At 34.6% G+C, this 13,205-nt stretch overlaps 1 long non-coding RNA gene across 1 annotated transcript; it reads left to right on the forward strand.

The window, feature by feature from the left end:
• The first annotated feature begins 4,053 nt into the window (after window positions 1-4,053).
• LOC121050409 lies at window positions 4,054-4,783 on the forward strand. The gene is made up of 3 exons (XR_005802880.1): window positions 4,054-4,124; window positions 4,334-4,406; window positions 4,705-4,783. It is a non-coding gene; the product is annotated as an uncharacterized LOC121050409 (long non-coding RNA).
• The last annotated feature ends 8,422 nt before the right edge of the window (window positions 4,784-13,205 follow it).

Consider the following 13,205-nt stretch of genomic DNA (forward strand, 5'->3'; position numbering starts at 1 on the left):
TACAATTGTATATATTTATATTCTTTATTTTATTTTTGTAAATAATACTTTTCTTTATTTGTTTCACAATTACAAGTGTACCCTCAATCCCCGGATAGAACGATCCCTATTTGCTTATACTACTAACGATATTTCAGGGTTAAATTATGCGCTCGCTTTCGAGCGCATCAATAAACAAGTAAAATTACAAAGAAAACAGAGATCTTTTGATTTTTATTGAAGGTAGCAAGGATAGAAATCTGTTCAAACAAAAGAAAAGAGGAAACGACCGAATTTTGATCGAAATCTTCTACACGCGCTCAGAGTCGAGTAACTATGTGAAATTGGGGCTTAGGGTTTTTGATCGAAATCTTCTTGATCTCGTGGGTAGTTAGGTGGTGATCCTTCTGGTCTCATCCTCTCTCTCATTGGAACCTGTTTTGTTCCTTCCCTCGTCATGATTTAAAGCTCGATCAAATCGTTTTTGTATTAGGATTGCTATATTAGTCTTTGACACGCTCTCGCTCTGAAGGCTGCAAACCTCCGACGCCGGCTCTAAGATCTCTCTGCCGCCGCAACCGCAAATGGGTATTCTCTTCTCTCACTTCTCCACCTCAAAGACCGATAGTAGTTCTTAGAAGTCGACAACCCTCTTCTGTTCTTGAACCCGATCCAGTTTTACTTCAAACACCAGTTCTTGGGTCTTCTTCTGTTCTTGAATTTGATCTTGAAAGACTGGTTCCTTGGGCTTCGACTTCGGCCTCGGTGTCTCTGAAATTATTTGATGTCTTCAAGTAGAAATCAATCTTTAGTTAATTGCTTGATATCTTCACTGTCTATTTTTCATTGCTACTTAGGATTATTTATATCTTATTGGCTTATCTTCACTGTCTGTTCTTGAATAAGTCTTTTGCTGAGCTTCACACTGTATGTGAAAACTTTGCATCGTTAAGCTCTCAGCTTTGAATAAAAGTTTGTCATGTTTATGGATAAAATGCAGAGATCTGTTTCTAACAATGTTGTTGGTAGCTTTTCAATTCTCTAGTGCCTTTGTTAATGTTGTGATTATCCATCGTGCTATCTGAATTGTTTATGCGCTTTTGCTCATTGATTTCTCTAAATGAAGCTCTGTATGTCCACTGATAGAAATACTTTGATGCATCAGTTTATTTGATTTGAGACTTTTAATTGGTGATTTTCCTATGACTACTATCAAGTAACACAGGATAATATTACTGAAGATTCTGATATGTTAAAGTAGGATATAATGGTTTGAATTACATGAGTTAATTTGAAATTATTGATTGTGTCAGGGGTTAGTGATAGGAGCATTTTAATGCGACGTTTTACTTGCTTTTCCCTACATTTCTTGCGTTATTTCCTTATTAAAACCCTGTTTAGGAAAGTTTTCATTCTTTGATTGGGAAAGTTCCTATTTGTAAAAAGTTTCTATTTTTATAGTTTCTATTTATCATTTTTAGTAAGTTTCCATTTTCAGTTTAGGAAAGTTTCTATTTTTCTTATTAGTTTCTATTTTCAGGACCTCCGAGCTAAAAAGTGGAAATGAACTCATAAATGGAAAGAGGAGCTTGCGAACACCAAGGGAGCAAAAATGAAGGTACATTGGAGTAGATGAAGGTGAAATGTACTAAAAGATCAATTTTACACATATTCCTACTCCGAGGAGAAACCAAGCCAAGCAAAGAAGAAGGAGCGGCTGCCTGATCAAATGAACTTCAAATGAGATGAAACCTTCCAGATCCATTCTAGACACCCAAATGATCATTTCTTATGAAGAGTGCCAGAGTAAAATATGAGTGGAAGGCCTTCAAACAATCAGCCCAATTTTCTACAGAAGCAAAACCGGAAAACTGGACCTGTAAGAGGTCCAGCAGCATTTTCGGCCCAACCACATGGAATAAAGCTCTGAAAATTTTTCAGGATGATCTACACTCATAATGGAACATTTTTTATGAAGAAGTCCAAGGCTCATTCTGAAGTCTTGTTGGAGAAATAATTGAAGGAATAAAGGGGCAAAAACTGACCTGAAAACAGTTCAACACCACATATTCATGTTTCCCACCCACATGAAGAAAGCTAGATGCTTTTCTCTTTTTCCTTGGATATATTTTTTCTACAATCTCTTTAATAGATCATCATCACTTCTATGTTGCTGCACCTTCATGCTTTGCTTTCATTTCATCATTTCTCTTTCTTTTCCATATTCTACAAATCACTTTCATACTCCACTTTCATTATTTTTCTTCCACTCATCATTTCACTCTTCTTTTTCTTCCCTATATAAACACCTTCTCCTCTCATTCTAAAACACATTCCTTCATCCATCTCATCTTCTTTGTCTCTCCATTTCCTTTCCATTTTCATTTTCCATTCTCTAGTTCTTAGTTTTGCATTTTCAAGTAAAGAGAAGAAGAAGAAGCCGTGAGGACATAGCCTCCATCGTCCACCTTGAAGACTTGCTTCCAAGATTCAAGATTCCAACGTTCAAGCTCTCCATCTCCATCTCCCCTCACGGTGTAATTCATTCTTTTTCCTTGTAATGATCTTTTGTTTTCCTTGTTTGAATTCATATGAACTTGTTTCTAGTTAACAAATAATGTTAAGGGCAAAGTTTAAAGCCCGTTTATATGTTTTGAGATAAAGTTGTGATTTCTATATGTTGATTTTTATGTTGCTTATGTGGGTTTGTGTAATTAAATTTGCATGATAGAAAACTTTTGTATTTTAATCTTATGTGGTTGCAAACACTTAGGGTTTTGATATAATTGGTGCTAGGTTTAAGAACATGAAATCGACTTTTCGTTTTGTGTAAACTTGAATCAAAGTAGTAAAGGTTTTGTGCAAAGACCGAATTTAATTAAAGAGGATTGCAATTAGGTGGACTTTTCCATACTAAGTTGTACACTTGAGTTGATAGCCTTTCTCTATGTCTAATGCGTTGAACATGTCATGATTGACTAGCTTTCTAGGGCTTGATTGCATGTTTGATAGGATTAATCTAGGTGCTTTCGCTTAGGTTAATTAGCATTGAAAAGTAAAATATGGGAAATCATTTGCTTTCGAATGTTTCACATGATCAACTCCTCTCTCATGACATTTAAAATCAACTATATGAATTGTAATTGGATTTCTTGCATATGGATGTGGTTTTGATCCACCCTTGTATATATGTTTTTACATTTTCTTTATTTTATTTATCTTAATTTTCAATTCTATAATTCTTAAACCCCCCTCCCTTTTTATTTTGTTACTTGTATATATTTCTATTCTTTATTTTATTTTTGTAAATAATACTTTTCTTTATTTGTTTCACAATTACAAGTGTACCCTCAATCCCCGGATAGAACGATCCCTATTTGCTTATACTACTAACGACATTTCAGGGTTAAATTATGCGCTTCCCAAAAGCGCATCAGTTAGTACTTTGTAGTATCTATTATTCGTTCGTTGGCACATGAAGAAGTATGAGAAGGGGGAGGAATATGAAGACACCAGTTGTTCTGTTTCTGTATCATATGCATATATCCCTATTCTAGTTCTGTTTCGTTCGTTGGCACATGAAGAAGTATGAGAAGGGGGAGGAATAGGAAGACACCAGTTGTTCTGTTTCTGTATCATATGCATATATCCCTATTCTAGTTCTTGTTGGTTTAATTTCACCTTCCAAGTTCCAGCTGTTGCACCTTATTAAGCAGAGTAAATGGAGAACTTATTTTGTGTAACTTACTGACATTTTTTAATGCTCATATGCGTAGAAACTTAAGGTACATATACATTTTGTCCGGTAAGCATATAATAACATAGTTGAATGGTATCACACCAAGGCTTTCACCTCCGCAATAAAGTTTAAGAGCAAATATTAATGATTGACATTTGCTTCTTCGGGAAGTTGATAAAGGAAACTGGTTACCTTGTCCCAGGAATGCTTGGCATCAGCTTGGCAACATGAGTCCAGAGGTAGCAATGGAGCAGTACATCACTGTTCTGGATATTGGTCACTTGGCATTTAATTTTTTTTTTCTCAGCTAGATTCTTTTCTCTGGTGTATTAACAGTATTATACATGTTTGCTACTTTGCTTCATGCAGGATTAACAGACTCTGCGAGTTGTCTTTCTTTAATAAGGTAATAATAATGTAAAACTCTGATTATTACTATTACAAATTAAATATACTTGTTTGACAAGCTTACACTGCAGTTTGGTATGACTATACAAGTTATTTTTGCTGTGTCATTTAGATTTCAAAATGAATTCAATTATAATAGCTGTTGCCATTTGACATGAGAAAAAGCTGAACTTGGCTTCCTATTTGTGGCCTTTCTGTATTTTGCAGGTTAGAGTATCTGGTATCCCAGATTATCTCCAATTTCTTGGCTGTGATTGCAGACATCTTGGAGATGACATAGGTAAGAATGCTGTAGGTGAATATATTGAGTGTTTTACGATACTACAAGTTGTATGTGGCCAGACACATTCGTTTAAGTCACTGAACTTTTTGGGTTTCAATGCTGCTGGTGCGTGCATTAGATTGTAGTCTGTGATACTGGAACCGTATTGTATGAAGTTATGAATGAATATATATAGTACTGCAGATAATATGATAGTTCTGATATTTCTTTGTTTTCTGATATTTCTTTGTTTCTGTTTATATACATGATTTTGAGCTTGCTGAACTTATACCAAATTGTTTTGTGGCACATGTAGTTCATAAGAGTTCTGCAGCAGGAATTAAATGGCGTTGAGAAGGACAAGGATGCGTTCATTGAAGACTTTTCTAAGGTGAGTTTCTTCCTTGTTTTTTCAGGGCATTTGATATGTTATTACAGTTCTATGCATGAAATTCTGATTCTTTGCAATCAAAATATGTTCAGGAGGACTACAATGACATGGTGGATGGAAGGTAAAAGCTGCCTAGGACTAACTCTAGAGAGCAGAAGGGGGCCTCTTCATTGCCAAGAATAAATGATTGTGACACCTCAAGTTTTGCAAGTGCAATATTGTACTCGAGTTGGATATGCATTTCAGATGAACATTATATTCAGTTGCTGGTGTGTTGTGTTGTAGACGGTCTTATCTTAAACTATGTCGCTGTCCTATTAGTGTTTGAACGTTTGTTGTCTATAATAAAGGAATCGGGGTTTGTCTTTGCTCATGTGTATCTGAATCTATGTCAAATTCAATATTTGCCTGTTTTAATTGTCTCCTATTCGTTTGATAGGTGTCATTAAATTTGAAAATAATTTAAAATTTGAAAATAGAAAGAGAAGGAATGAGTTTCGTCCCCTATTCATCTGATTGGCGCCATTTATAGTTAATTTTCCCGCCAACTTGAATGAGAATGGGGGATGAAATTTTGTTGAATAGGAGATAATTTTAATTTCTTCTCCAAATGCATTAGGAGACGGAATTTATCAACCGTTGCCTTTAATAATTAGGGACGAGCTTTAGGAGACGACTTTAACCACAAAATGATTTTGTCTCAAATCTTTTTTTGGGACGAATTCTCAGCTTTTAGAAACAACTGATTTTGTCCCTAAATGGGTTTTCTCTAGTAGTGAATAGAGAAATGATAAAGAATTATGTGAAAGATTGATGGGAACGTACACCAACTTAATTTTTTTTATTAATTATGGAATAAAATTAATATTCACCATTTTAGTCCAATAAAAAAAAATTAAGCTTGCATTGGGCGACTCTTCAGCGATGGATATTTCCTGTGATTCCAAAGAAATCTTTGGCTTCCGAGGACAAGCATCATGGGACAGTGGTTTACAGTTATGAGCTTCCGAATAGAAGCTATCATCAAAACTTCGGAGCACACTTTTGCAATTCTATGTTACATTCCTTCTAATATGGAGTCGCATTTCAAACAACAATTTGTCTATATAGAAGAACGTTTTGTTGCTGGAGTTTGTAAATAGGTTTAGCCTTTAGAGTCTGCTCAAGTGATAAAAAAAAGAGCTAGGTTGGAAATTGGGTTAAACTAAAACACATAAATCAGACAATGGTGGTCCATGCAGATCGATGCATGGAAGCAGTTTATTCTTGCTTGGAAGATGATCGATCCTGTCTTCAAGAGTCATATAATTAAACATCATTTAGTGCATCGCGTCGAGTAAATAATTTTAACAATTAGATTATAATACATAAGCTGTCTTTGTTGATCGATGCTTTTCTTTCAAAGCGCCGAAAGAAGTAAAGCCAATGTAGGCCATTAACCTTGAAAGAAGGGAAGAACATTCCATAAACTGAAAGCAAAAGATCAAAACTCCAGAAAACGTTAACTTCCTAGTCACGAGCAACAAAGAATTAATATCAAAATTCCCATACAAACTTAATATAGTGCTACTGAGTTTAATTTCTAGCAATAATGCATTCTCTTTTGAAAAGGGCCGAAGTATAAAACAAAAGTAATACACTTAAAGGGATATGTGGTATGTAAAAAACATAAACAAATGAAAAGGCGTTTGACTGATACAGGTATTATTAGATGGAGCGTTTTGGTCGTGCACACACTTTCGAAAATAATTGCTCTTCTTTTGTGATTGTGATAGTGATTCCTTAATTATTAGAAGAGATTAATTAGTGAATACAAAGATTGTGTTCTATTAAAAACAAGTTCATGCAGTAAGATCCTTAATAAGCAATTTTCAATTCCATTCCCATGCTTCCATACATTGTGAAAAGGAATTCCTAACCTTGAATCATTGAGTTTTTAAAGGATCATTATTCCAACACATGCCAATTTCAAGACAATATAATCTGCATGGCTGCATGAACTTCGTTTTGTTTCTAGAAATATTCAAATGAAATGGATCTAACCACATAAAAAGAACTAAAATTGTTCAGCTCTATAGATTCGAGAATCGTTTCTAATTATATTATGCATCACTCCTTCAAATGATTAATTATATCAACATGACAAGATGACATACCAATTAGTATTTAATATAGTGATAAATTATTTCAGTTTATAATAAAGTACTAGTTGGTAGAAGTTTCGAATTTGATTTTCTCTCTAATTGAAACTCGAAAGCAAGTACATGAGACATAACTTATCACTAGGATTAATCATAGCCATTATTAATTGGAAAATTCTTGGCACCAATCATTTGAACTTCGAACTAGCTATAGTCTCATATTATGTCCTCAAAGAAATTATAGCATGCCTTTTTTTGTTCTTTCCAGATCGATATCATATAGATCTAGAACAAAAATGCATGTTTTATTCGTACAAACTTGTCGTGGATTATCAATTCAAGCTTGGAATATCACAACATCTTGGTGATTATGTGGCCACATATGAATGGTGTGCATGCAAGCAAGCAATTATTTGTCACTTTTTAACATGAACATATGTATTAATGTATATAAGAGAAAATGTATATATGTACTTGAGATAAAATTTGTAGCATACTTACAAGTTGCAAGGCACTGTTCTCTTAATGAGAAATTTAAAGAACTAAATATAAGTTTGTTTCAACATATAATCAAAATTTTCATATACAGGGCACATACAATTAATGCCAATAACCAAAATTTTCATTCCAATAGCTCAACTAAATGCTTTAGTTGGAAAAGAGATTGATATGAGAGTCGAGAGGGAGAGCGAGTTCACTTGAAACCCTAGCGCCGCCGCTTTTAGTGGCCTGCTTTTATGGAGATCTCTGTCATCTTCGCATCTTCGTTTGCCTCGGACTGATTGTCCTCACTCTCGGCGTGAGGAATGGCGAGCCAGTCTTTGGATGGCAGTTTTGATATGGCTGCTCCTTGTTGTCTCACGACCCCGTCCTGGTGGTCTTTGCAGTCAAGGGAAGAGAACCGGTCTTTGCATCGGGCGGCGTAATTGGGTCTTCAATGGCGAAATTGGTCTATTGGTTGCTATCTTGCAGAGCGGCGGTTGGGCTTTGCATTGGTGGATGACCTTGATGTAGACAATGCCGGAGTTGTTGGTGTTGTACTGTGGCGACTGGCTTCTGTTTTTGTGGTGGCCCGGTAGTCGACTTGGCAAGACGTAGACACCGGAGATGCAGATGCGAACAAAGCTTGTCGAGGCGAGGTGTCTAATGATAGATGGGTGTACAAATCAATTCTGGCCAAATTCTTGGCCATCTTGTGGGCCCAAATCAGGATCTTTGTGATGGGTTTATGCTCTCTAGCAGGGTGGATTTAGGACCTAGAAGGTGTTTTGACTGAATTTTGGCTCAATTTTACTTTTATCTCTACTTTGGGTTTGCTACTATTACTTTTAGGTCGATTGATCAGTTCTATATTCTACAAAGAGTCACAATACAATCACGCTGTGAGTACCACAATTGTGTGTCTTGGCGAGCAGCGTGCTTTCGGTTGGGACGAATCTAGTTTTGATTGGTTTGCCGATTTCTTGCATAACCAGATTGCAAATTTTGATGGTTTGATTTACAAATCTCAAGGTCGAGACAATTTTATTATTAGTAATTATCTTGAGGAGGCTGAGGATTTATCTTCAGTTTTTACTAGTTTTTCTATAAAATTTCAGAGTAGTGTCTTATTGTACAAGGACAATTAGTTGGTGTAGTACACCTTCTTATTTGTTCTCTCTTAGCTCTAGGGCCAAGCTGGACTTTGTATGCTCCCTATTGGGATGCCCTTTTAAGGGATTTAAATTGCTAATTCAATGAATTTTTCTTTCAAAAATATATCATATATAAGGCACAGGTCTAAATAAATGTTGGACGATGATCTGAAACATTGATGTACTTACATCTGGATAATTTGTTTAGACGTTCTCATATCTTGATTCGATGATTTGAATAATTAGAGATTTAGCACGTTAGAGTATGATTTCATACTTATTCTGATGGGTTTCAATTGAGCTGACATATACTGGAGATAGCTCGACGAAGAATTGATTAACTATGATCAGAGCCGGCCCTGAGATTTTTGGGGCTCTAGGCGAACTAAAAAAGTGGGGCTCCTTGAAATTTTCTGAGAGTTTTAGCTTGAAGCTTAGCTGCGTGAGGCTTAACCAGGCGATGAGATACAAGTCAACCACTGTATGCAAAACATCTAATTTTTTTTCAATACAGGAAAGACATGTGCAAATCATTTGTTGATAACTCAAGGTTTAGAGAGAGTGTATGAAAGAAAGTCCCATAAAGAATGAAAAACAAAATCAGAATCAACTCATAAAGGCACCAATCCAGCTAGCCAAGATTCAGTTACAATAACAAAAGTGATCAAAAAAAGAAACACAACTAACCTAGTAAGGACAAACCCAGCAATCCAAGATTAAGATTTAAATAAAGCAATTTCAGTTAAAAAATCATGATGAACTAAAGGCATGGATTCAGGAAAATATATTTACAAAATTTGCATATATAGATCGATAATAAGAACCTAAAGAGTTTCTTTCATATGTTCATCCTTTTTAGTCAAAGATAAATTTATAAATTTAAATTAAATCCATCGTTCCTCTCCTTTAAAAAAAAAGTATTGTTGATTGGAAAAAAAATGTCTTGTTGCTTAGAACTGAGATTCTCCGATTCTGGAGGTGGGAGTCGGGAGGCTTGAGAAAGAACAAAAGTCGTGTAGAGTCATAAGCACGATAGTAGTGAGTCTCCAAACATTTTTTTTTTTTTTTTTTTTTTACATATATATAAAAGGAGATGTAAATTTTTTGGGGGCCCATGAAATTGGGGGCCTTAGGCCTGCGCCTATTGAGCCTATGCCCAGGGCCGGCTCTGACTATGATGTAACTTTGGTATAGAGATTGAAAACTGAAAACTCTGAACAACTCATTTGAAATGTTTTAAATCTGTAGTTAATTGTTTTATAGATGGTCAAAATTCAGTGAGAATTTTGATCTATCCCACTTCTTGCCGACTTGACATTGGCATACGTATATCCTCACTCAGCCAATTTCAGTATATATGTCAATTATGATATATAACTTGATATGATAACATCGTCACTAATAATGATATATATGCACATTGTAGATGACTCGTATTTTGTTTCGAGCTCTTTAATTATCGTTGTTAATATTAATATTTTTTTAGATAGGAAAAATGTATTTATAATGAAAATATCTTATTTCTAATATTTTTTGTGTTCAGAAATTATCGTCTATGTTGTGGTGAAAAAGGATAAATGAAATATATGAGCAAGCTACCATTTTAGATTATACAGAGGGTATTAATAAAGGCGATTTGATTATGAAATCTCATTGCTTGAGGCTGAAAATGAAAGTAGGAAAAGGATGAGGATGGTGACCCTAAACGTACGTACGTTTATATCTGATGGCCCAAAATCCCAAATAGCCAAATATCGAAGGGCACGAAATATTTGGTGAAAGCTGGAAAGCTAAAAAAGCTGAATAGGCTTTCTTGGCCAAACCCTGGTTGTCCAATTATATGTTTGTTATGAACTCTTATGCACATGATGTGCTTAGCTTCACTTTATGCAATTATATGAATACGTGTCTCACAAAATGCACAATATGCCAGGCCCCCAGCTATTTGTGTATAGTTAATTAGTTATGAACTTAAAATTCATCAAATGACGATGTTTACATTAATGGACAATATAATTAAGTTCTCGATTGATGCTTGGAAGAGTTTATGTATGACAAAGCCGGTTTGTTGTGATTAGACTACTACTTTAATCTTTAAATGCACTGTAAGGGTGACGGTTTAATTAAGTTTTTTCTTAACTTCATATTAAATAGTTGGTAATTTTGTGTTTTTTTTTTATTCGAAGGAGGTGAGCCATTTTATTTAATAATAAAAAAAAGTAATATTACATAGTGATCCGCTCCTGTGAGGCTGTCAAATAGAGACACCGCCAAACGCAATATCGCTCAACTTATTGAGTGAAGCTCAGGGGTGAGTAAACTAATAAGAGATTGACAATAAAAATTTTCCGCAGAATTTATCAAGTTATTTTGTGTTTAACTTTTAAACTGCACAATTTCTAAGCTTTTAAATTTCAAATATTAACTGTCCGCAGATTAGCTTCATGATCAAAACGTTTATTATCCAATTCAATCTCTCCTCAATTTTGTATTTTGTCTATCACATAAAGTCATAAACCCTAAACCCTATAGAAATCACCAAACAAAAATCTCGACTGTTGAAAGAAGGAAAGATATTGTAGCTAGCTAGTAACTCTCATATCACTAGCGATAGAAGCTCGAGAAAGAATGAACGGTAGTGAGATCGTACGTCTTCTTTCTGATGGGAGGTGTGCTTTGTCTCCTTCCCTTTACCAACACGACAATGAAGAAAAAGACTGATATAACACAAAAAGCTCGACGCATATGCATGCCCTAGTACTCCATGGCCGGTTTGGCTACCCCTCTCTCTCTCTCTCTCTCTCTCTCTCTCTCATGTGCAGTGCAACCTTTCCCTTCTAGTCGATCTCGTGCTGAGATTCCTAAACTAGATCATTAACAGCAGAAAAATAATATATAAGGTCGTGAGTGCAGTCACGAGGCTTCTTCAGCTTCAGGCAACAGCAAGCATTATCTGTGTGATTACTGCACTTAATCAACTGGATTGATTCCTCTATTCTCAGTCACACGACACCACGTGACCAGCTTTTCCCACTAATCACTATTCTTAATGGGGTTGTTTAAGTACTAATTTAAAACAGAAAAGGATGGCAGGTTTAGTGGGTAGCAGAAGCACCAAGTCAAATAGACGACTCACCAGTCACCGCCAGACTTATACTATATATCAGCCATACATTTAATTTGAATTCTGAACATAATGCCACTGATTTATATATGTCCATATATATATATAGAGAGAGAGAAGTTGGCGGTATATTAATATATTAGTACAGATAAATTTACTCTTTATAATAGTAAATTAGCACTCTGCCGTTGTAGACTAGATTCCAAATGAGACCAAATTAGTCTATAAATACAAGCAGCTTGGCTAACCTTATATCGAACGTCTAACCTACTTGATGTAACTACATTAATGCACTATATATATATAAACTCTATTAATACATATACTAATTTTCGATAATGATATACTAGCTAGTTTCATGAAGGTAAATGCAGAATAAACTATGCATAGTGTGGATTAACTCCAGGCATGTATGGAGTTGTTTATATATCCCTGTTAGGAGGTGATTTACCAGTTCCCTAACCTAATTTACCTGCCACCAGAAATTAATTTCTTGATAAGTACTGCTCCAAAATCTGATTTGGTATATATATATATATATATATATATATATATATATTAGTGCTTATTATATGGAGGGATAATTCTGAATGGATCTGAAATTGATATGTAGCTTAGATATATGACAGACGTGTCATACATCTATTTTTGGAGCAGTACTTGTGTCTACATTTTTATATTTAGATCTAAATCTGGATTCAGTTGTAACGTTAGAATTAGTGGTATGCAGTTCTTCATATTAATGGATATGAATGTTTAAATTTATACGGATATGGAGCTAGCAAGCAGATGTTAATAATACCTAATTGGTACATATACTAAGCCTTCCTTTGCAGCTTTCTACTTTGCTGTTCACTATGCAGCTTTTGAAAACCTTTTAAAAGATGCTTTGGACATGAATGAGAGGGTCTTTCATATTTTAACTCCAGGCATGAACAAAAAAAATTTTCTTCTAAATTTATATAAATAAATAGAAAGGAGTTTTAAATACACACCTCTAATTTCTTAATACACACCCCACGCTCAATACATCACCTATTTAATTTTTTATTCTAATATTAGACTAGATAAACAACCCAAATGACCTAAAATACCCTTAGGGGGGTGTATTGTATATGAAATTAGTGGAACTTTTAAAGAAATCTATGGAATTTAAAAGTCTGGGTGTATTCAATATAGACTTTTAACAGTCAATGAAAGTCTTGAGGTATTCAATTAGGACTTTTAAAAATGAATAAAAATACAGAGTTATTCAAAATATCATTCATACTTATGGAATTAGAAAATCATGGATAATCATGGACTTCGTAGTGTTAACTATACATACCAAACTCCAATAATTTTTCAGCCTCCAGACCAAAGATTTCAAAAAATCTATTAAAGTTTCCTCTTCAAACAAAAAAAAAAATCTATCAAAGTTTTTCTCTCAACGCACGAAGAAGTTTGTCCTTCATCATCTCTCTTTCTTAATTTTTGTCTTTTCTCTAATCTTTTATGATATCAACCTTTTTTGAAGCCCAACATGTT

Source organism: Rosa chinensis, chromosome 7, assembly GCF_002994745.2.
Source record: "Rosa chinensis cultivar Old Blush chromosome 7, RchiOBHm-V2, whole genome shotgun sequence".
Lineage (NCBI taxonomy): Eukaryota > Viridiplantae > Streptophyta > Magnoliopsida > Rosales > Rosaceae > Rosa > Rosa chinensis.